The sequence below is a fragment of the Tachypleus tridentatus genome, chromosome 11 (genome assembly GCF_004210375.1).
Source record: "Tachypleus tridentatus isolate NWPU-2018 chromosome 11, ASM421037v1, whole genome shotgun sequence".
NCBI classification, from domain to species: domain Eukaryota; kingdom Metazoa; phylum Arthropoda; class Merostomata; order Xiphosura; family Limulidae; genus Tachypleus; species Tachypleus tridentatus.
Window position 1 is genome coordinate 1,449,420 of NC_134835.1, and position 26,403 is coordinate 1,475,822.

The 26,403-nt window shown below is 32.3% G+C and overlaps 1 pseudogene across 1 annotated transcript in view; it reads left to right on the forward strand.

Moving 5' to 3' along the window:
* Positions 1-1,173: 1,173 nt before the first annotated feature.
* The window catches only part of LOC143232421 (paramyosin-like), a 31,461-nt pseudogene continuing 6,231 nt past the window's right edge, over positions 1,174-26,403 (forward strand). Inside the window, exons 1-7 of the transcript XR_013017527.1 lie at positions 1,174-1,672; positions 13,541-13,661; positions 20,437-20,633; positions 21,597-21,725; positions 24,903-25,067; positions 25,257-25,463; positions 25,830-26,030. The product of XR_013017527.1 is annotated as a paramyosin-like (transcript). The remainder of the gene's footprint in view (positions 1,673-13,540; positions 13,662-20,436; positions 20,634-21,596; positions 21,726-24,902; positions 25,068-25,256; positions 25,464-25,829; positions 26,031-26,403) is intronic.

Genomic DNA, 26,403 nt, shown 5'->3' on the forward strand with positions numbered 1-26,403 from the left:
GAAGTGTGTAGTGTTTGTTTGTTTCAACATTTTTATTACATTTAAAAAAAACATACTTGTTACATACACGTGGGTGATGTTTACTTGTATAATCACTTTTATCATATTTTTAAAAACAACACTTGTTATACAGAACTGTATCATGTTTGTCTGTTTTTCGTTATTACCTTTACTCATCTCCTCGTCGTAAGAATAATTGTAATAAAGAAATGTCTCAGCTATTTTGGCCTACTTTAAGTTTATCTTTTTTATAAGGCGGAAATGTTTGTAAAGGATCCGAACATTAATCACTTGGTAAACCTTAAAATATGCAGCACTGAAATTTTCCTTTTGCCAAAACTTTTCATAAAAACAAGACAAATGACATTAAAAAAAAAACTTTTGCGTGCAACAAACGTTTAGTTCATTTCAGATTTATGGACTCACATAAAAGCCAACAAAAAAAAACCTTAAAAATTCATTTTACGAAAATAACTTTTGAACAGACTACGTGTAATCACAGCAAACTTGGTTTAGTACAGGACTTCGTAAGTGAAAAACAGGACAGAAGTAAATCAAAACAGTGCAATAATAAATAAATAAATAAATAATAAATACTGTTTTATGAGAAAGTTGAAAACATTTCCTTTCTTTTTTAACGTATATTACAGCATGTGATTTTCTTTTCTATTTATTAATATCGTGTCATCAAGGGTAGCATTCTATGGAGCCGTAGTATAATATTAACAAAGCTTTCTTGGAGGAACGAACTAAATCGAGGACTGTATGTTGTCAGTTTCACCATTAACCTTCGGTAACCACCTACGCTAATGCATTAACTCCATCTCTTCCTCACGCAGAACTCTTTAGTGTAATGAAATCTTCTGCTCTCGCTGGTCTGTGAAAAAGGAGGGGAGTGTAGCTTTCCTCAAAAGGATCGAGTCAAGTCAACTTCACGGTTCCTTGGAAACACCTGCTGACAAAGCGCCTTAAATCACACAAACACTTACAAGTACGACGTAAGAAGTGGAAACTTCAGTTTCTTAATCTTAAACGTCTTTCTTATTGGTTCATCTTATGAGATTGCAAGGTCAGTTTTTGTGTGATTTTTTTAAAGCAGCCACCTGGATCCAACAAAAACACTTTCTTTAATTTGGAAGATCGTAGTCTTTCTGAAGTTTCTTCGTGTTGATCATGAACGCCACACCTGTTGAGCTTTCTGCTACCGATGAAAAAGCTTGTTACAGTTCTGCTGATAATGGTAATTGTTCTGGTAAACTAAGTAAAAATTCAGGAGAAGACGACAGAGCAAACTTACAAGATACTGTTAATATGGTAAACAATAAGACTAACTCTAAGGAAAGTGTGACTCAAGATGTGAAAATGTTAAATACTGAAAAAACACGAGTCTTTAATAATGATCTTAAAACAGACTGTCGAAAAATGACAGAGAATGAAACATTAAACTTAGTGGACGATAGAGTTGAAACGTTAAACTTAGTGGACGATAAAGTTGAAACATTAAACTTAGTGGACGATAGAGTTGAAACGTTAAACTTAGTGGACGATAAAGTTGAAACATTAAACTTAGTGGACGATAAAGTTGGAAGCATACAAACTGTCAGTGAGGGAAGTAACTCCAACTCTACTGAACGTACAGAAACAGAGATACACAGCAGACAGCAATCAGTGGGTAGGACTGAAAACCTTCCTTTTTTTATATTCTAAAGAATTTAAGGAAATTTTATTTTGTGAATCATAGAAACTAATAAAACAAAACAATTGTTACTTTGATTTAAAAATAAAAATATATTTTATAGTTTTTAATATACAGATATAACGTTTTTATTCCCAGTAAGTAAAAATCCTTTAGAAGAAAAGAAGTTTACTTTCATCATTCATAATTCTATAGCTACACGTTGAATAACTGTCTTTTTCTTTACTTTCATCATTCATAATTCTATAGCTACACGTTTTACACGTGGAATATCAAGACTAAACTATTGATAAGGAATTTTGCTATTACTATGAGCAACCAGTAAAAGCACGTTGATATATAAAATTGTTTTTATTGTTATGGAGCGTCAATGATAGCACGTTAATAAAAGTTTTGTTGCTATGAATGGTCAGTAATAACCATTTGATAAAAAAAGTTGGTGGTGGTCGGGAGTAACTCGTTGATGTTAAAGCTTAGTATTGGCATGGGCAATTTGTTTATTTGCTAGACTTTTGCGTAGAGCTACTCAAAAGCTATTTGCGCTATTCGTCTCTTATTTTTAAGGTTTGTACGATGGGGAAGGCAATTAAACAAGAGGACCCACCCCCCCCCAGCTATTCAGTTATTCTTGTCTTATTGAATTATTTAGTATTATTTTGTGCTATGTCCATTTATTTTGTTTTTTAAACGTATTTGAATGTACTTCAGGTGTTACTTAACAGAGCCACACTTCACTAACAAACTACAGTGAACGTTTTTAATGGTTGTCATAAAGTAAAATTGATGTTTGGCATCAGAATACTTCTTATGATTTTCTAAGTGATATACAGTTTTACCAATGATGTTATATTTATTGCAACATAACTTGTTTCCCAGAGGATTAACGATAAGTTTATGAAATTACAACCCTAAAATCTAGGGATCGATTCCTCTGAAGAGACATAGTGCAAATAGCCTACGTGTAACTTTTCGCCAACGTATCTATTGCCCGCCCATTTGAAATGGCTTCTCAAGTGAATAGACACGATTCATTGTCACTCTTACAACGGATTGAATAACACCATATTAAACCTTGGGTCGTCTTATTTCCAGTACGATATCCAGTGCTAACTATTAGACTATACCTCACTCGATTTAAGCCTTTTTTTATAATTGACAGCATGAATAGCTTTATTAAGAACAGTAAAAACAAAATCTAAATTTTTCCCAGCATTTAGTAAAATTATTTAATATTGTATCTGCAACAATAAGTTTTAGAAAATCATATTGATATTTAGAAATGTTAGTACTTTCATTAAAAATATATATTATTTGTAATAGTTTTCAAGAGCTGAGAAAACAGAAACACATTGATAAGCAATAAGTTTAAGAATTGTAAGCTTTTTGTTTAAATTCATTTTAGTATACAAAAGTTTATTATTTTAGTTAAGAGTACAGACAGTCACCCTTATCCTGTAATGATAAAGGATAAATGTTATCATGAGTTATAAATTTACATAGTTTCATTCAAAATTTAATTACCGTATTTTTACGCCTTGCAAGACTACATCATGGAAGAAGCACCCTAATTCTAGAAAGACGATTTTAAGAAAAATATATTTTGACTCGGCAACAAACACATATGTGCAACCTTAACTTTTTAATCCACTGAGTAAATACATTCAAATACATCACATTCTTCACAGTATATAGACGATATTAGTTAAATTGAATGTTTTATGCTGATGAAAATACTTGTAATTGGGAAGTAATGAGATTACGATTTGTATGAGAGACCGTTTTGAGTAGACCCTAAGCTAACCTCTTGTCTTAACCCATCACTTTTGTCGTGGAAGACGCATGGAGAGTTTTCAATGAATTTTTAAAGAAAAAAAGTGCTTCTTACAAAGCGTAAAATACAGTAATTACTTCATATGGTAAATCGAGCTGATAAAAATGTTTTTAGATTAAAAAGTATATTTTTCAAGCAATTATCATAAGCATAGTAAAACTCGAGTTATGGATTTTAATTCAAAACTAAAATGTGAAAAATGCCTATGAATATGCGAACTTCACTTGAATTAGAAATATCTTCGTCACTTTCATTGGGGTTTTCAATTAGAATAAATGAAATAGAACCATAAAAACGATTTCTCGTTAACTTATTTAACAAATTTCTTATGTTTTTGCTATTGTCCATAGAATCATGTAATTTCTAAAAATCGTACTTACGTAACTTAATCCTTTTCGAGACCGAAAGGGACATATAAGACCAATGCTTAACTTCGGCTTCCTGTGGCATAAACAGACGAAAATAGAAAAATTAGTTTCAACTGAACAGACCGTATGAAGACATAAACTGTATTTTTATATCGTTAAAATTAGAAAACTAATAAACAATTTTTTTTTCTAATATTTGTTTTAAAATTTGGAAAATGTTTATTTCAGACAAATGTTTGTTAAAACCATCTCTCAGTTGTCCAACAAAATAATGAAATTTATCATTACGCTGTAACAAAGAATAGTATACAGATGTAATATTTATGAATTGCTTCTTGCTATGTTGGCTAAAATCAAATGATTCAATTTTTGATTTTTTTGTTTCATATAACTCGAGCAAAACTACGTAGGAGAGCTTGCAGCAAAACCAAGTAAAATATTCCAGTGTAAATACACTTTTGACAAGCTGTAAGCAAATTCTCCTTCAAAATCGAGCCAACTTCTATGCATAAAAAATATTTAAATTATTAAAAGCTCTGTTCATCAAAGTTTCAATGTAAATTGTTAGTTTGCAATTAAAGTAGTTCAATGTTCATGTCATCACATGCAATTAATATGCACGGCCCGGCATGGCCAAGCGTGTTAAGGCGTGCGACTCGTAATCTGAGGGTCGCGGGTTCGCATCCCTGTCGCGCCAAAGATGCTCGCCCTTTCAGCCATGGAGGCGTTATAATGTGACAGTCAGTCCCACTATTCGTTGGTAAAAAAGTAGCCCAAGAGCTGGTGGTATGTGGTGATGAATAGCTGCCTTCCTTCTAGTCTTACACTCCTAAATTAGGGAGGGCTTTCACAGATAGCCCTCGTGTATCTTTGTGCGAAAAACAAACAAACAATTAATGTAAATGAGTGAGTTTCAACTTTTTTTTTAATAATTCCTCAAATTTAATGTTTACTTAAAGCTGATTAAACCTGCATTAAGTCTCCGTAACCAAAAATGAAAGTTAGAAGATTATTTTTCCTTCGTTAGTTCGGGCCCGACATGGCCAGGTGGTTAAGGAACTCGACTCGTAATCCGACGGTCGCGGGTTTGACTCCCAGTCACACTAAACATGTTTGCCCTTTCAGCCGTGGGAGCGTTATAATGTGACGGTTAATCCCACTATTCATTGGTAAAAGAGTAGCCCAAGAGCTGGCGGTATGTGGTGATGAATAGCTGCCTTCCTTCTAGTCTTACACTGCTAAATTAGGGATGGCTAACGCAGATAGCCTTCGAGTAGCTTTGCGCGAAATTCAAAAAACAAATCAAACTAAATCATTAGTTCAACCCTGCACATTGGTCCTAATATTATCCCTAATAATTTTACTGGTATTATCAACTATCAAACCATAAACATTATACTTAAATGGTTCAAGTCCTTGCCGTTTAACTATTTTTCAGAAGTTTATACTAAAGTTTCTATTATACCGTTGCGGGTTCAGATCTCCGTCGCACCAAACATGCTCGCCCTTTCAGCCCTGGGGCGTTATAATGTGACGGTCAATGCCAATATTCGTTGGTAAAGGAGTAGCCCAAGAGTTGGCGGTGGGTGGTGATGACTAGCTGCCTTCCCTCTAGTCTCACACTACTAAATTAGGGTCGGCTAGCGCAGATAGCCCTCGAGTAGCTTTGCGTGAAATTCAAATCAAACAAACTATTATACCTAAACATTAATCAAAACAAATAGAGTAATTCATTATCATATAAGGAAAACGCGTCTAATCTAATTTGTTAGATATTTAATGCAGATACAAACAAAACTAAGTATTCATTATCAATGACAATATAAGTTGCCCATTGACACAAATTTGACAGTTACCAATCAACTTCACATCTTTAGCTAAAGGAGGTTTTTGCATTATGTAAACATATAATTTCTCATGTTAGTACAAACAAAGATACATATATTTTATAAACACGGTCTTTATTTGGTGTCAGTTTATGCAGTAAAATCCATCAACACAATTTTATCAAGGTTTCTCTGACGTGTTTTAAAGTGAGCTCATTCTGGGTATCAAAGCGCACATAAGTGTTTTGTTTGTCGGAAAAATACTAGCATTAAAAATAAAAATGAATAATTACCTTCTAAATAAATTTGCATAACTAAGACTTAACAATAATGAATCACCTTGTTTTGCACTTGTAATCTACTATGACAATCATGGTCGACGTATAATGTCTCCGATAGTGACGTAATAAGATATAAACTGACGTGCTTTCAGAGCAACGTCCGTTCACTTCTGCATTTTGCTATCCATACAGATGTTTCATTATTTAACATTTTCAAAGATTTTTGTATTTTATTTGCAGTTAACTATCTTGAAATAAATGCTGTCAGTGATACGAAAATGTGAAAAGCAAACATCAAACATCTGGGCAGGAACCACAAGGTGGTTCATAATATATTATATCCTCATTTTTGAGGTACCAAAATGAAGTAAAATTCACATTTTATGGGGGGACACTGTCTATCTGGTTTTATTGTTGCTACGTGCTTTGAAAAAAGAAACAAAAAAGATAGAAGCGGTAAAGATCTGAAGCCCATAACCTCCCACATCTGTGCCATCTTTCGTTGTCTGCAGCGAAAAGTGTAAAGGCGGTTGCTCTTGTTACATTTAACTGAAAGTTCCAAAAAAAAAGAAAGAAAGAAAACTAATAATCGAAATACCACACATCAATAAAGGAGACAGCAAAACCGTCCTTTAAGTTGGCATTTCAGCCCCTAGTCTGTTGTTATGGTATTGTATATTTATATATTTAACCAGTATTCTCCACCCTTAAAGACTGCTATCTGGCTCTCCCAAGTAAAAGCTCTTTAATGGTACTTAAAAGTTTTAAAAACTAGATATGTATTACATAAAGAAGGTGACATAATAACATAAGTTCCGTCTAGACAAGATATAAAAAATATCCAAATAACCTACTCTGATTATTTCCCTTCTTAATAACAAAGTTTAAAATTTATTTTTACTGCGCATATTATAACATCATTTATGTCATTATTTTCAAATTTATGTATGTACTTTCTATATTTATTACAAAATAATTTAAAATACTTAATTAAGGACTTGTAAATCAAAAACAATGAAAATAAATTTTGTTAGTTTTTGAATTTCGCACAAAGCTACTCGAGGGCTATCTGTGCTAGCCGTCCATAATTTAGCAGTGTAAAACTAGAGGGAAGGCAGCTAGTCATCACCATCCACCGCCAACTCTTGGGCTACTCTTTTATCAACAAATAGGGGGATTGATCGTAAAATTATAACACCTCACTACTGAAAAGGCAAGCATGTTGGGTGTGATGGAGATTCGAACCCGCGAATCACAAATTGAGTGTCTTAACTACCTGGCCATGCCGGGCCTACAAGTAAAGTAAAAATTACAACTAGATTCTTATTTTTTGTACTATTTATTAATTTTTCTTTGAATTAAAGACACTTGGTTTCTGCAATTATTCATCATATATGAACTAAATTTAGCCTAACTGTACATAAATTATTTGTTGTGGCTAAAAATGTTATAAAATTCGAACTGAGCGTTGCCACACATGTTGTTTCCTTAACTGTTTTCATCCAATTACATATAATTACTTGTTTTGTCAAATAAAAAACGTAACTTATTTATTAAAATGTGGTAAATTTACTGCATAATATGTGGGCCAAACTTTTAATCCTCATCAGATTCGTATAACTCTGTTTAGATTTCAAAGTAAAAACAGTGTGGTGAGTTTGGTAGAATTAAAATACCTCATTATTAATCAATTTGTTTCAGTAATGATAACAGTTTTAGAAATCGTTGATATAGATTGGTTGGTTGGTTGGTGTGCGTTCATTAGCGCAAAGCAACTAGGCTATCTGCGCCAAACAACCGAAAAAAATTAAAAATAAAAGTAAAATTATTAAAGTATGTAAAAAGTAATCACGTTAAAATAAAGGCCAGTTTTGAATTAAAACTTAAATAGAATTAAAAAGTCCAATGGCCTTTGAAACCTTAAAAATACAACTGAGGTGAGGAGTGTCACTATCGCCAATGACACTGCGACCCTCACATTACAAATCGAACTCTTTAACCCACCTGGCAATACCGGACCTCTTTCAAGTTAATCGTGCAAATTATTTAATTTCTGACATTATAAATCTTAAAGTTAAAATAAATATCTTAAACAATATAATTAAAAATAAGCGTTCAGAAAATCATTATACACACCAATTAATTTTACATATAAGTTATCCACTATCGGTTGTAAGTATGGAATTCCAATAGGACCACTTATATAAAAGTATAAATATTTCAAAATGATTAAAGAGTAAAGAATGAAAACAGTTTACCATGTCAAACCATTTGGCAGATTCTTTTCACAAACTGGAAATTTGGAAATAACAAATGATAATTTATTATGAAATATCATGAAAAGAGACATTAAATAAAGAATAACTAAAAAAATGTTAAAATGTAACATTTCATAAAGAAAACTGGAAATGACTGTATTCTAAAACTTATTTATACTGTACATTATCATCCAAATTTGTTTTCAGAATGGATATCTTGTGTGATTAAAAAAATAAAAAATAAATTAACTTTTATTTACTTAAGTAAATATCGAATGCAGTTATAAAATTTTAAAATTATAAACTAAAATCCGTAAAGTACGGACAGAATATATCATTGTGTTTATTAACCAGTTGTATTTTTTAACTATAAATGGTTTTATGCCCAAACTCTAATAAAAAAGATAAATATCATGCAAACATTTAAGTTGCAAAATAAATCTATAAGAATGTATTAAAAGGTACTAAACAATTGTTGTCAAGTCAAATCCTTATTTAGAATAACCATAAATGTAGGCAATACATAAAGTACGTGAATCTCCCATCAAATTTCGTTTTTATTTCTAGTTCAGTAAAAATTATGTTGAAATTACCTTCAGGTTTATTAAGTAAATCGCTGACCAATTTATTTGTTAAAATACAACAATATATAGAGATCAACTACAATTTTTGGACAAACTGAAATAACGAATTTATTCTCAATGTTTTCTGGGAGTTGAGTACAAAGTTTCACATAGGCTATCTGTGCTCTACTCACCCCGTCTATAGAAACTCGCTTTCTAATAAGATAAGTCTGCAGACATGTCGCTGTGCCACTGGGGGGGAAATGTGTAACACCCTAGAAAAGTCAAATAATACACACTTAGCAAATGTTAAAAAATATGATTTCCCTATATTATCTTCGACTTTATTACTTAATGATGTGGTATTGGTAGTAAACTCATTAATATATCAGTTTAGTGGTGCACCTATAAAAGTAGAAACTGAACGTTTATAACTAAAAGTATCAAAAAGATATTTAATTTTCGTTTATATAATAACTATATTAGTTTTGATAAACAAGTAATGGTACTGATGGGAGTCAATTATTCAGATTGTTGTTATAAATTAATATCATTTTATCAAGAAAATGAATTTATAAAGAAGATTGATAATTCAGATTTATTTTCCTGATATATAGATACGTTGATGATCTAGTCAATATTAGTAATCCAGAAATTATTAATTACATGACTAACATTTACTCTATTGTTTTACAACTCGAAAATAATTCGATATCAGATACTAAAAGACATTACTTAGATTTGGATATTAAACTAATTAATTACTGTTAAAGTTAATATTTTTGTTACTTATTTCCCTCACCAAATAACAATGTTTCAAAACAAGTTACAGAGAGTGTTATACATTCATATCTTCTTCATACTATAAAATTTGCATACAATTCTAAATACTTAATATAAATAAATTAATATAAAAATTGATTTTCAAAGGTTTTAATGAAAAAATCTGTATTAGATGTTTTAAGTAATTTAATACTGAATGTAAAAAAGGTTTTTTTAAATTTCAAAATAATAACATAAATGAAATCAGGATAAAAATGAAAAAGAAATTATATGTGCTATTTTAATATGAAAAATAATAGTATTTCTAAGGATGGACATTTTAATAGTTTACTAGTATGACGGTAAATGCTTATTACATTTTCTTTTGAAAATGAATTCCAAATAAATGTTTTCTGATCACGTTTTCAAAAATTAATTATGTTATAGCAACAATATATGCATAAATAATGTTTAAACTTTTTCTATCATTTTGCTAAAAACCTTGTTTATAATTGGTCACCTCTTTTAAATGATCCTTAATTAGGTTTATAACTTATGTATATTTTTACTTTATATTCAAATATTCATTCTTGATAAATGTGAAAAAAATTACATTGACAAGTGGTAAAACTTATTAAAAACTGGTTCTTAAATAAATATTTCTATATTGTCAAATATCTGAACCTCTGATTTGTTAATTACAATGGCAAAGGTAATGAATTTTATGTGGGAGGGCAAATGCACAAAGGTATCACTTTTCATAAAATATACTTATAAACTGTTTCACTCAGTTTTTAAAAATCTAAAGGGGAAGACGAGCAGTTATATGAATTGATATATCTTAGGACGGCTGATATGGGTGTTAATACTTTTACTAATAAAGCAGCGAACAACGTTTCGACCTTCTTAGGTTATTTTTAAGTTAACAAAGAGAGAGCTTGCATCTGACCGTTGGTGGGATGAGAGTGTAAATGGGTACGTTGCAGTTAGATGTTAAGTTATTAATTACCTAATGTGTGTGTTTTCTTATAGCAAAGCTACCTTGAGCTATCTGCTAAGTCCACCGAGGGGAATCACACCCTGAGTTTAGTGTTGTAAGTCCGTAGACTTAATTACTATAGGTATAAAACAGTCCTTTTACATTAGTTCAGTTTTTATTTGAGTTTATATATAAGTAGGGCTTCTCTAATTTTGCGTTTGTTTATATTTGTTTTCCTACTTTTAGGTGTTTTCTACGGTTATGTTGTGTTTATTTGATTTCCAGTGTTCAAAAACATGTGAAGGTGTTTTTTTTCTTCAAATCTAGTTTCCATTTTTCTGCTTGTTTCTCTGATATAGAAGTCTTGTTGCATTGCATTTTATAAATTATATTGGTTTTGTGTTTGTCAGTGTAATTTTTACATAGTATGGATTTTAGTTTTGTACCTAGTTTTGGAATAAATATAGTGTTTATTGGAATGTTATGTTTTGTTATAAGTTTTTCTAAATGTTGGTTATTTTTCGCTGAGTTTTGAATTATATGGTGTGTAGCAGTGTAAGGTTTTATAGTTTATTGTGTCTTATGATTTATTATTGTTTGTTTGTTGTTGATTGTGTAGTTGAAATAGGTGAGTGCGCATTTTTTTGGAGGAAATCTGTTGATGTTAATGAAGTGTTGTTTTATTTTGTTAATTTCATCACGTGAGCATAGTTTTGCGGCTGTCTTTATTTGGTTTCTTAATATGTTGAGTTTTTGTTTCATGTGCTGAGTCCAGTATGGGTGATTTTTCTGTGGGTTTCTGTTTTGAATTGCGTATCGGTTCTTGTGATCTTGAGGTTTAGAAATGCTATTGGGTTGTTAGTTTGTCGTGTTCACAGGTGATCGTAATGTTGGGATATATCGAGTTAACATGGTTGAAAAACTAAACGTGTGTTCCGTAGATGTAAATTCAGCAATTGTACCATCAACATGTGTCTACCAGTACAGTGGTGAATGTAAGGCTGAACTGATCGCTTGAGATTCATTCTGTACCATGCACATGTTGATAGATCATCGTGTTGGTGTCTTTTTGCTTTTGTTATTGTCACCTTAGTTCATCTAGTTTTTTTCTATTGTGACAGATCCCTCAAAACTACCTACAAATAAATGACATTAGTATAGGCAGTCTCGTGTCACCAATTTTAGCCAGTACTTATGGTTGGTGCCAAGGTGTTGAATGTTTGATTTATGACTGTTTTGTTGTGTGTACTTTTGTTTTCCTCGTCGCACCAAACATGCTCGCCCTTTCAGCTGTGGGGGATTTATAATGTGACGGTCAATTCCACTGTTCGTTGGTAAAAGAGTAGTCGGAGAGTTGGCGGTGGGTAGGGATGACTAGCTACCTTCCCTCTAGTTTTACACTGCAAAATTATGGACGGCTAGCGCAGATAGTCCTCATGTAACTTTGCGCAAAATTAAAAAACAAACACTTTTTTTTGTTTTCGTTCTTTATAAAATTAAATGCAACTACATTTCATCTAAAGTGCAGATATACTAAATTTATGTTATCCTCCTTTTTTATGTATAGCTGTGACCAAAAAATATAGCTTTTTTGAATGTATATATGTTCATACAAGATAGACTCGGAAAACAAATGCTCATAAACGTGGGAGGGGATATCATGTCTATGTAACCTTCATTTCAAGCGCCTTATTGAAATGAAATTTGAAATTTTGAAATTTGAAAGATATGAATGATAAAATTTCTTACCTGTTAAACCTATTAATGATAAAATCCATTACTTGTCAAACCTTTGGATGATAAAACGCATTACCTGTAAAATCTATTTATACCACTCATGATCAGTGGTCATCGTTTTGTTCCTAGTAAAATATAATAGAAACTTAAATAATAAAAAAGACCTTTTCAGTCCCTACAGTCATCAAAAGCGTAGTAACAAACAATAATTTTTTTTGAAGAAAATATACTAAACTAGTACATAGTATTTTGGTGTGTCTTCTTCAGGTTAATTTACTATCGTTTTAATATAATATGGTTGTCTACACTAGCGCACAAACTAATACAAAGAACATAAAACTAAGGTTGCTATATATATATATATGTGTGTGTGTGTGTGCGCGCGTGAGTGCGTGCGTGTACAAAACTTAATTTCATCTTCTTACTTTTATTATTAATATAATACCAGGAAAAATGTTTTACATCAGTAAAGAAACTGTATTATTAATTAAAAAGAAGGTGTGACGAATACCTTATTATTGAAATATAAATTTGCAATAAAAATTATATTGGGTAATTATAAAATTAATAATGAATACTATATTAAAAAACGACAAAACCAGTGATCAAAACAGTATTGTCAAATTATTAAACCGATGATGAAATTCCTACTGTTGAATTACAAAACTAATGATGGAAAATTATTAACAAAAGTATATTGGAAAACTGCATAATTTGTAATCAAAAGAATATTATGGAATTACAACAGTTCTGATAAAAATTACATTGGAAAATTAAGACGTTGTCATAAAAACCACATTGATAAGTGATAAAACGTGTGATGAAAACTAGATTGTGAAATTACAAAACCGATGATGAACTATATAGAAAAATTACGAACTTGTAATATTATGAAAGTACAAAAGCTCTGGTGGAAAGCATTTTATAAAATTACGAAAACTTTAATGAAAACTATATTAGAAAATTATAAAAGTTATGATGGAAACTACAGCATTACATAGTTTAAACTAGATATGAAAATTATGACATTGCTTCAACACTTCGAATACTTGAATTTAAGTAGATGATAAATTAACACAATTTTCTTGTGATTGACAACGCTATATACATAGACTGTATTTTTGGTAATTCGTGGAACAGCAATTATATTATCTACCTTCAAAAAAAAAGGAAAGTGTATAACGTATAGTGATATTGAAAGTTGAAACAATTTACCATTACTGATGGCTCTTTTCCTAGGTGTCATGAATCATCATGGTAGTTTCCATACCCAAGAGATGGCGTTGAAGAAAAATAATGATAACAAGGCTCACGAAGCTGAGGATGAACCACTAGAAACTGCTCATAATGAAGGGCTAAGGTAGGATCTCTAGACACTTAAATATCAATACAGTTATCGTACACAATGATGTACAATAACCTAATTTTATAATATACGAACAGATTTAACATAACACCTCAAAATTATACACTTAACGACTTCACGAAAATTGTCAATACTTTATACCATTGAATTAAACCAATAATAACTCAGTTCCCTTTACACTGAAATTAGTTAGTAAAGTAAACGTTTGGAGTTTCAAAACATAATTCTTGTATTTTCGTACAATGTTCCACTTTGTCTGACCTTTCCAAATTTTTATTTTAAATCTCACTTCAAAGCATTAGTTTTACTCATACAATATGAAAAGTATTCATATAACTTAATAGAACCCCGGTATCAACGTTTCCATCTCACCCACATGTATCTCTAAATCTTCCATCAAATCGCCTGGTATCTCACCTTTCACCCTCTTAGCACGTCTTACCATTTCGAAACTCACCTACTCTATCATAATAAAATAAATAACATATTTATTACTAAGATTTCAAAGTTAACATTTTAAAATAATCACCACACGTGTTTTTACGGTTTTCTTGTATTAATTATCAAAAAACATAAGTTTCAGGAATCAGAACTAGGAAGTCCCATACAACGGCCTTCCAGGGTACTTAATTTGATATACGACACAGAAGCTTGTTAAAGGGTCTTTACTACAGCTAACTGTTCTCACGCTCGTGCAGATGATCTATTTTTACTCTCCTGCCTTCTTCATCTGATAGTTTCACATACGTACCAACTGTTTTTTTTTTATATATATACTGAAGCTTTTTCCACTCCTGTTATCTGGCTTGATTTATATAATTCGTTGGTATTCTCATTCTTACCAATCTTATTGATTCGCGTGAAGTTCATTCACGACCCGAGATCATGTTGACAGAAGGTCTACTTGTTATAGAAAGCAACTGTCAAAATTATATCTCACGTATTCGCAGAGTGTAAAATTAACGTTGATAATTTATCTGTTCTAAGACATCGTGTAGATCCATGACTGAAAGGGTATTTGAACTTTTCCTTTATTGCTAATCAAAACTATTCTACATTAATTAATTATAATAGAACAATGGGTATCACGACGACAACGTTAAACAATTATTTATTATTCAGAATTATTTCTATTCAGAGTAGAAGGGTCGAACCACCAGTATCTTAAACTATAGATGAATTTTCACTACCTTGCTTCACTACCAATTTATTTAGTGATAGCAAAAAATAATCAACGTCTAATAAAATAAACTTTGAAACAATAGCACTCATTGTCTGAGATCGAGACATTTTGGTTGAAGACTTCGGTTTATTTGTTAGATAAATGTTCCTCACAATGTCCATTAAGATTTAACTCAAACAAAATATATAATGTTAAAATTCCTGAAATTCCTTTGAATGTTGTGGTTTGCATGTTTGTACTATAGAGAGTAATAAATGAGACTGTTTTTAATCTTGATGCTGCTATAGTGTGTACCAGTCTCAAGAGTCGTCATAGCTTGCATATAGTTGAAGAATGAATATGGGGCTTTGAAGCTAAATAAATATTGTTTTAGTCTCATTGCTGAACATAAAAAATTCTGTTCACTTGAAATATTCTTGAACTGATATGGCCTAATTTCTCAGTTCTGTCTCATGTAAATGTTCACAGTAATTTATAGGAAGTTTTATTGTTTTCCAACTTTGGAAATAATTTCTATGATTTGAATCGCAGCTGGTAAATTTTAATGGATAATCTCGCAAACTAATGAACGATTTATATATACATACACACACACACACATATATATACACTATTTTAGTGGTAAGAAGTTTAAAATTTGCGTATTTGGGTTACCTCATTATTTTACAGTGCATTGTCTTCACTAACACATTTATGGCTTAAGTGATTTAAAACGACCCATCAAAAAATATTCATATACTTGAGTTTATTCATAAACTAATCATATGTAAGTTAACTGTACACACCACATCTTAAACGGGATAAAGTCAAAGAATTCATTTCCCAAAAGGAAACATCAAGTCAATTAGGACAGGTGGCCCGGCATGGTTAGGTGGTTAAGGCACTCGACTCGTTATCTGAGGGTCACACGTTCGAATCCTCGTCACACCAAACATGCTCACCTTTTTAGCCGTGGAGGCGTTATAATGTGACGGTCAATCCCACTATTCGTTGGTAAAAGAGTAGCCCAAGAGTTGGCGGTGAGTGGTGATGACTAGCTGTCGTCTTTCTAGTCTTACACAGCTAAATTAAGGATGGCTAACGCAGATAGTCCTAGAGTACGTTTGCGCGAAATTCAAAAAACAAACTAACTTAAGACAAAGAAAACAACTCAACTTATCCATCAGGAGTACAAAGTGTAAAAAAATATCACGAAAGAGAACCCAGAATCCCTTCAAAAAATAAGGAGATGCTGTAATGAAAATGTCACAATTACAACATCGTTATTAGAATGATACCAATGAATTAAAGTTGGTGAAGGATCAGAACTTAATAATCAATAATATTTTAGAAAAATTCTGTTATTAACGTTTGTCTTTTATGGAAAAACTGGCAGAAGAAAAACTGAAAATACAGAAATCATGTTTAAATCTGTTACCATGTTGCAGTAACCATAATTTTCTTACCTTTGCCCAACTTGCACGTGGTAAGCCAACACACACATACAGCAGAGTCTTGTAAACCATGGGTTCTGAAATTACTGCACTATTTTTGTAGTCATACAAGTATCGAACAATAGTGTGTAATCATGATAATATAAATAAACATGTGTGGCAATGGAGAAGACACATAAAAACATTGGGATCTGAAATAAATTTGGTTTTGTTATTTAATGCAGTTTACTTAATTATTTCTTTGCAATATCACACTATATTTATATCAATCTTTTGGTCTTTCTGGACACTTCTTTTCTACATCTGTGGACATTTATTCAATTCAAGTTAAGAAAAATTAAATTTTTTTCTCTCTTTTAAATTCTGACTAATATAAATGGTTGAATACTTTAAAGTCTATGTTTTTATGTCTGGTCGTGCTCTGTCTGAAGACTGTGCAGCTTGACAATAACCTTGCATATTAATTTCCATTGTAACAAGCTACGTCTTAAGAGTGACACGTTCACAGAACATTAATCCTTCTAGCTGATTTACCGTAATCCATCCAATGTATAAAGATGACAGTTTCTAAACACCTGCTTTAAAAGCTTAATCGCACAGAAATCTATAGGCACTCTGTCTGATGTTTTTACTTGTATATCTTCATAAGGAATAGCAAATACGTTTGTTTCATTCTCTAACTTCTTCATTTATGACTGTAAGCCTTATCTTAGTGAACCCATGCCTTATTGACTTCATCTTCTTATAAGACCAGTATTTATATGCGGTGCAAAGAGCTTAGAACATTGATTGATAGTAAGTTGAGAGAACCTTGACATTAGATCTACTCTCTTAATTTCCAACTTGTCCCAGCGATGAGCGTGGATCTCTTAGAAAATATTTCACGAATTGTCATGTACCACATTTTTATAGAGCTGTGAATGTCAGAGATTTCAACGTTCATTTTATTCATACTTCTGCCATTTTCACAATTTTATATTTTACTCCCACTGAGATATGAACAATTTAATTATTTATCAATTCCGGTCTTGTTTATTTTACACATATAATGATCTGCTGGGATTAATACTTATTAGTGTTATATTACACCTACTGAAGACTACAGCGTTTGGTTTATGATAGTTTTTCATGTTGTTTGTTTTATACTTACTGTGATTTGAGCCCGGCATGGCCAGGTGGTTAAGGCACGTGACTCGTAATCGTCGCGGGTTCGAATCCCCCTCACATCAAACATGCTCACCCTTTCAGCCGTGGGTGCGTTATAATGAGACGATCAATCCCACTATTCGTTGGTAAAAGAATAGCCCAAGAGTTGGCGGTGGGTAGCGATGACTAGCTGCTTTCCCTCTAGTCTTACACTGCTAAATTAAGGATGGCTAACTCAGATAACCCTCGTGTAGCTCTGCGCGAAATTAAAAATAAACAAAAGAAATACTGCGATTGGCAGTGTTTGATTCTTGAGTCTTTTTCGTGTTATTTATTGTACCCGTGTAGTTTATTTTACACAGAAAACCGAGGATTAAAAACGGCAGAATGCATGTTTATGGCGGTTTTCTGTGTTGTATATTTTAAACATATTTTGATCCGTAGTATTTGCTTCTTGATAGTTCTATGTATTTTTATTTTGCATGTACTGTGATCTGCGCAGTTCATTATTGTCTTAATGTATTTCTCTTTATCATGATCATAAAAGGCATATATTATTTTTGCAGCTTAAATAGACATTTTTGGCTCTTGTTCAAATCGCTATTCGTCTTTACTTTATGCTTTATCTTTTGTCAGCAAACCTACTGTTGTTCTTTTAATAATCTCAAGGCAATTTGCTAAGAGCTGATCCCTTGAAATCGTTGCTGTTTAACGTTAAAACTGTGGTAAGCGTGAACACTTTGCAGTCCTAACGTTCATTCACATCCGTGCTTTCGATTATATTGTTCAAAATAGCATCTTGAAAGAATAGGGCTTGCATACCGAAAATAAATTAGCACAGACATCAAATGTTTCGAGTGCCAAACTTAAGAGAGGGTCCCTCTCCGTCCCTGTGTGATCATGCTTAAGTCGGAAAAAATAGCACCATGCAGTCCATACTTCCATCAAAACCGTCGGCTACTCCACTATTTCGATCTTTCAAGACTTCTGAGCATGGCACCAGGCAGAATGTGGGTGAGACCTCGTGCTCACATATATTGTGAAAACTACAATTTCGGTAGTAATCTCTACTCGGAAGCCTTGGAAGCTCTAAACAAGAAACATTTTCCACACTTTTCATCAAATCTAGTGTTCAAAGAGAAGAGACCAGAAAGTGTGGTAGGAAATGGTCTGTTCCAAGAGCTACCAGCTTCAGAAAGCGACAAACGGACTAGGCATACCACAAGCCTGCAACGATCGTTAACCACCATTTTCAACAAGCCTCAAGTGAGTCGTTCATCACTTTATCCTACGTTTGATGCTAGCTATATAGGGCAAGATGCCGTCAGTGAACGTCTTCTGCCGGCAAAACAACATCAGATGCAAGAAAAACATAGACAGAGACGACAAGTCCGATCATTTCACGAAGCCCATCTTCGATATTTGGAAGATAGACATGGAGCATTTCAGTGTGAAGTTGAACAGGAAGCAAGAGAGAGAGAAGAACAGGAAGTGCACAAGAGAACAGTTTTTCCTGTGTCTCTGGAGAAAAATTTGCACAATTTAGAAATTATGACAGAGGAAGAACTGTCTAAACTTCCAAACGAAAGGTGGTAGCATGTAAAACAAGCCTTGCTTTATTTTAATTAGAAAGATAGCAGTATATATAAAATATATTTTGTTCTATATCAATTGGAAAGCTAGTTTATAAACTACGAACTGTTTTAGTAAGAAAAACGATAAAATTATTTTTGGACACTCGTGTAAATTTGTAAATAAATACAATTAAAAACGGAGGCCTTTTCTGTGTATACATAGGAAAATCCATTTTTATTTCGGACTAATTTACACTCTACTTGATGATAAAGTTTCGAAACACCTACAGAGTACTAACCCTATAAATTAGGCTAATATAAAAATTATTTTCATAGTGTAAACCAAAAACTGTTATTATTTTTAACTCTTCTTCTTCAAGAAAGTTCGTATTTCGCAAAAGGGTTCTGTTTTCCCTTAAATATATGTAATGCTCTACCAGTTGTTTTGCAAATGTTTGTAAAATAAGAACTAGTTTAGATAATAAGATAGTAATGTGTAAAATAAGAACTAGTTTAGATAATAAGATAGTAATGTGTAAAATAAGAACTAGTTTAGATAATAAGATAGTAATGTGTAAAATAAGAACTAGTTTAGATAATAAGATAGTAATGTGTAAAATAAGAACTAGTTTAGATAATAAAATATAATGTGTAAAATAAGAACTAGTTTAGGTAATAAAATACTAATGTGTAAAATAAAACAAGTTTAGATAATAAGATATTAATATATAGAATAGGAACTAGTTTAGATTATAAAATATTGATGTGCAAAATGAGAACTAGTCTAGAAGCCCGGCATGGCCAGGTAGGTTAAGGCGTGCGACCCCTCATCTGAGGGTCGCAGGGTTCCCATTCCTGTCGCACCAAACATGCTGGCCTTTTCAGCCGTAGGGATGTTATAATGTGATGCTGAATTTATTATTCGTTGGTAAAAGAGTAGTCCAAGAGTTGATGGTGGGTGTTGATGACTAGCTGCCTTCCTTCTAGTCTTACACTGCTAAATTAGGGACGGCTAGCGCAGATAGCCCTTGTTTAGCTTTGTCCGAATTTCAAAAACAAACAGTTTGAATAATAAGATTGTAAGGTGTAAAATAGAACAAGTGTAGATAGCAGAAAACATCAGAAGTTAAAAAAACGTTATTTTAAACTCGGTTAAATTAATATCGGTAACGAGTGTGGAAGTTTCTGTTTTAAATATTAACACTATCTAGTCTTCTAGATAATATCATGTGACCCATGAATGTATAATACATTGTTCTTATCTACAAAATTTTTGAAATAAATATTATCTTGTTTATATTAATGAAGTTCACTGTTGTAGCAGAAATACTTAATACTTGTAAATACTTAGGAACGACAATACCACACAACTGTGCTATTTGTAAATAATTATTGAGACTGGGAATACAAAGTAACCTTTTTAACCTTTTCAGCAAAGAAAACCAGTTGAAGATTGAACAGTTAACCCAGCGACTGAAAGAAACAGAATCAAAGCTAAAGACAGAGGTGGTTCGAGTCAAGAAACAGTTCCAGCTTCAGATGGGTGAGCTTGAGATGTCACTGGACTCTGCAAACAAACAGAATATCGACCTTGCAGAAAACTACAAAGAAGCAGAACCTGCAAATGACAGTACGTGTAAAATAAGCCGAACTGGAAACTATGAATAGTTATACTTAACACAGGACATTAGTATTAGGCCTGTTACACTGTTATTGCTGCTATATTCTGTCTCTAATGGTACTTCAGAAGTAGAAGAGAGTACAATAATATTTCAACCACGTTATGTCCTAATATTAAATGCAAATGACGCGTTTCGCTCAGTACAACAAACGCATCACTGATAATACTTGATGACGAGAAACTCACTTGAAGTAAAAATGTATCTCAAAACGGCTGGTCTGGGTATTTAAACTTTTATTGAAATAAAGTAGAAACCGATGTTTTGACTTTCTTGTCATATATATATGTTATGTTAGGCCTATTATGTTTCTAATACTACATTAGTTACCGATAAAACTTCAGAAGTGGTTTAGTGACTAAACAATTCACAATGAGGATAGATTCCAGTACAGCTTCACAATGGGCTTATTAAATACTTTTCATAAGATTCAAGTATAGAATCGCGATAGGATAAAACCTTTAATAAATAACTCATCATAATACGTTAGTAACTGTTCAGTTCATGAGAAGTTAAAATATTCATTACAGCAAAGTAATTGAAGTAATTGAATCTAAAGACAAAAACTCATGAGATAATTGTAATATATTTACATAATTAACTGTTTAGACCAGAAGAATCTTCTGGTTCCTCCCCCTTTAATACACTTTATTTATAGTTTGATACATATACTCGAATCCGTGAGAGAGTTTTGGAACGAACCATATTTATCACACATTAGTAACTCCTCAGGAAGTGTCTATATTCTCCCTCACAGCCAGAACTTACTTCGAAAGTAAAAGACGAAGTTCCATTCTTGTAAATTGTTATCAATAAAACATTGTTCAAAACGTATTTCCATGTTTAGCGTAATGCGAAACTATAAGATGAATGACTCAGTTATTATACAATTTTTGTTTCACTCTATCTTCAAGGAACTGAAATCCCATTACGAAGACATCCATCAAAAACTTCAGCAAACAGTGGATCAGCTTGAGTTATGTCAACGCCGTTGTCAAACTTTGCAGGCCGAGTTGGACGAAACAAGGGCTAGTCTGGATTCTGTAAGTGTTTGAGCATGTTCCAATATCCCAAATCACAGAAACCGAAGTTAATGAACAGGTATATTTAACCAACACTTGAAAGAATGAATGAATCTCTCTTTATTATACTTATTGCTCACTTGCTTCAGTTACCAATGTAGGTTAGTAAAGAATATGCTTTTTGTTCTGGGATATTTAAACTTGAAAGTTTTTTTATGCAGCTAGTTACAAAGCTTGTGAACAGGATATAAATAATCGTAAACTTACATAATAATCCCCTTGGACGGTGCAAAATTATACACCAAATTGACACCATATACCTGAATGACCCTGGCTAGTTTGTCATAATCATCCTCGTCCCCAAGAGATGTACTTGACTGACATGTTTTTATGTTATAATTCTCCTTATATCTAACGAGTATGCTTGATTAGTCTGTTTGATCTCATAATTCTCCTTATATTCAACGAGTATGCTTGACTGCCCTGTTTTTATGTAATAATTCCCCTTATAACAAAGACAAGTTCATTCATTTGTTAACAATTTGTCCACACCATCAACAAGACTGAAGGTAGACTGAAATAACTGTCAAACCTAATAGAAGTTAAACATGGAATAGATACCACCGTTTATATTCCATTTATTAACAATTTGTTTATTACTCATACACTGCTTATGTTCCTACTTTAGTAACTTTCCTAATATTTGGTCATATATACTTTCTTTTATTAATAATTTTCTTAATATTAGGTCACAGTTTTACTAATTCTGTTAGTAATATTTTAAATTTCTTCTCCGTTTATGTTATTATTTGATTTGATTTTATCATTTGACTACCTGTATATCTGTTGTAATAATAAAACTGACCACAGCGTATAGGCCGAAACGTCTTCTTTTCCTTCAACAAACAATTACAGTTTTCGAACCTAACGTGAAATAGATTCGCATCAGTAACGTAAAATTGTTCCAGTCCAAATATTTGTTTGAATACCAAATGTGTAACGTAACTCAAGTAGGATATCAATATCTGTTTGACCTTAATTTAACCTGTCTATCCATATAATAATGTTCCACGCAGATAGCCTGGTTTTGAATGTAGATTTTCCAAATGCAACAATATGATGATCAGTTTGCTAGTTACTAAGCTACAAGACTTATATAATCAACACGATTTATGTACGTCTCTGTTGACGAGGTTTACCGAAATCGTGATCGGAACTCGAACCCAGGATCTCTAGCTACAAAGGCCAGTATTAACTAATGTACTTGATGTCTACAAAAGTATCATCGTTTAATTGATTAATACTTGAGAAAAAGTTTTCAATTCTTTATAAAGCTGTGATGAATACAAAGTTTCAAGGTACATATTATATGCATATTTTGTGATAAACGGCTTTTATACAATTAATGATCCAACAACGTTTGAAGTACACGTCTCCTTCAAGAACGAGTATTTCTGGTGAGGTTTTGGTGATTGGATATAAATCTTCATCAGGGTTAGTGGTATGTATTTATATATATATGTATACAATCACTGTAAGCCACCTTATTAGCTAGTTACTAATTTGGTCATTTGTTAGATGTTAATTACCAACTAGTTTATATCCTACGCTTTGTTTCCTAATCTCTGGCATCTTCATGGACGTCTTGAGGACCATGTTTTATGGTTTTAGTAGCCATAAGTATCTCTGATTTCGATTATAAAACTGGTAGGAAATTTTAAAAAATTAATTATTAAGAAGCCGAAAGCTTAGTCATTAATTACTCTGATAAAAGATTTATAAATCTAGTCATTTTTACCCTGATGAAGAGATGAAAACTTAGTCATTACCCTGGTGAAGTGTAGAAAACCTAGTTATTACCCTGGTGAAGAGTTGAAAACTTCGTTATTACCCTGATGAAGGGTCGAACACTTAGTCATTATCTTGATGAAGAGTTAAAAAACAAGATAATTTCAAAGATAACTGTGTAAAATTCTGAGCATTTTGGTGGCAAAATCTTCAACTACATAATACTGATGTTTATGTGTTTTGTATGAAAGATATATTCTATATTTCTATAATGTTACTCTCATTAAACAGTATAAGTTAGACTGTTTAATAGGTAAATCTTTATTACTTTCCATTTATTATAATATAAAGGTTTATTTACTTTGATTGTTTACTAATATGATGTTCGAGCCTTGTGCGATATTACTAGGATTACGGTTAACAGTGAGGAGATCCAACCACATTACAGATACATTCAAAAATTCAATGCTACCAATCAGCGTTCCCCCGATGGAACAGTGTTAAGCCTACGGACTTGCAGTGGTAAAATATGGAGCTTGATTCTCCGAGGTGAATGTAGCAGATAGCCTTTGGTCTTAAACAAACAAGGAAAAGAATTAATCAGGGTTCGAAGTATCGTAACATCATGGTTCAGCACTTACTTCAACGCTTTGTTAGCTCTGTTAGCGTTTCCAAGATAAACGTTAGGCAAAAGAGAAACGTCGCTAAATAATACATGTGTGTCTTCTCAATTCCAACGTTATATTTCTACAGTGATTTTACTCTAAACTAAAAAGTTTATTGATGCTTTTAGGTTTACAGCAAACTGTAAGTGACTTGTAAATGTAACGTCCGTAATATAAGCTGGCATACTGCATGTTGAGCCAACTTTGAAACAATGCCGGAAATCAACGATACCAGATGATTTTAAATCAAGAACAGAGGGTGCTAGCGTTGAATGTCAGCGTTGAATTTTGGAATGTGCCTTTTATTTAACTAATTATACACAATATCGGATTCACATTTCGATATATGTACATTGCTTGCTTTGATCAGTAAATAATTTTAACATTGTATGTAAAAGAGCATAATTAAACTTTTAAAAATGTCAGAGTTAGCTATATCCAACTTTATTCCACTCAAAAGAAGAAGAAAAACATGAATAGTTGCCTTAATAAAATCACAAAATTTGTAGTTATTGAATATTTATTCAGAAATCTTATATTTTGTCACTTTGGTAGTCTTGTCATACGTATGTCTTTAAGCATTATGAAACATTCTCCTATAACACTATTAAACAACACTGAAGATTTTGCTGATAATTGCCAAACTTTCTTATTCTTGTTTGAAAATAAAACATTTCTGTATCAATTAAAGTATATTTATGCTGTACTCGCCATCTTCTAAAGATAAACCTGTTTTATTCTTTAGGCACAGCGATTCAAAAGAACTGCCGAACAGTCTTTGGAAGAAGCTCAGTCTGTTATTAAAGAGCTTACTACTGTGAACACGAGACTCACTTCTGATAAGGCTAATGTCGAAAACGAGCTGTCTGGTTTGCAGGCTGACTATGACGTGCTACAGAAAGAACTTAGGGTAAATACTCTCTCGAAAACACTTGTCTAATGTCGATTTTAATCTTTTTTATCTCAGTTCAAACAAAACATCTGACAGTTGTAAAGACGTTAACTTCTTTAACTGAATAAAGACCACAATCATAATTTATAAAAATTTTATTCATATACAAAAACGATGAATGCTCGTTGTATTTGTTCTTAAACATAGGCTAATGAAGAACGCGCTACCCGGGCCGAGACAGATTTAAGACTTACTAAAGACCGCTTGGCTCAAGAACAAGACCGTTTCCTTAAGATGGACTCCATCAAAAATGCGCTGGAGATGGAAGTGCGGAATTTGCAAAACCGGATAGAGGAGGTGGAATCCAGTACCCTGGCGGGTAGCAAGCGAGTGATTGCGAAGCTGGAAACAAGGGTGCGCTTTTTTTTAACTACTAAATTTCAGCTATCTGAATATAATTACTGTACTAAAATGTGGTATAAAACTAGATCACTATGGTTTTATTTATCTGTTCTACTATTCCTTTAATGTAATTATTTAATAACTGTTCTCAGTTAGATATTGTTTCGTGATAATTCTGAGAATGTCTTTCAAAGGCTAAATGTTATTTTATTCCCAGCAAAATATCACGAAATAATATTCGTGTAGAGATAGGACACAGTGTGCACATGTGTTGATTATTCCGACATCAAGCGTAAAAAAATGTTTTTACTTGGTGTTCTAAATATAGTGAAAGTTATATGTATTTATATGGCTAAGATAAGTACGTTTTATCATAAGATCCGGGACCTTGAAACCGACTACGAAGAACAAAAACGCCGCAATGCAGAAACTCAGAAGATAATACGCAAAAAGGAACACCGTCTGAAAGAACAGCTTCTGAAGACTGAGGAAGATCATAATACCATCCTTAATTTGAAAGACTGTATAGAAAATTTGAGCGAAAAATGCAAAATATACAAGCGCCAACTGGCTGAAAAAGTTAGTTTATTATTGTTAGTTAAACAGAAATAAAAGTAAGTTCTTATTTCGATATGAAAAGGTTGCTCCTTATATTTGAATAAATAAATTACTTTAACCTAGAACCTCTTTATTTGGCCCTTAGAAACCGTGCTTCTATTACCCGTGATGGGCAGAATACAAATAGTCCTTTGGGTAGCTTTGTGCTTAGTAATAAAACAACAATAACAGCTCTTCATATTCCGTTAACTACACAATAATGGGCATTTTGAGTTAGCAATAGATGTATCTTAATGGCTCAGTTGTAAGTCTGAGAGCTTATAATGCTAAAAATAGGGTTTTGATTTCTGCTGTGAACAGAGCACAGACAACTCGTTGTGTGGCTTTGTGACTT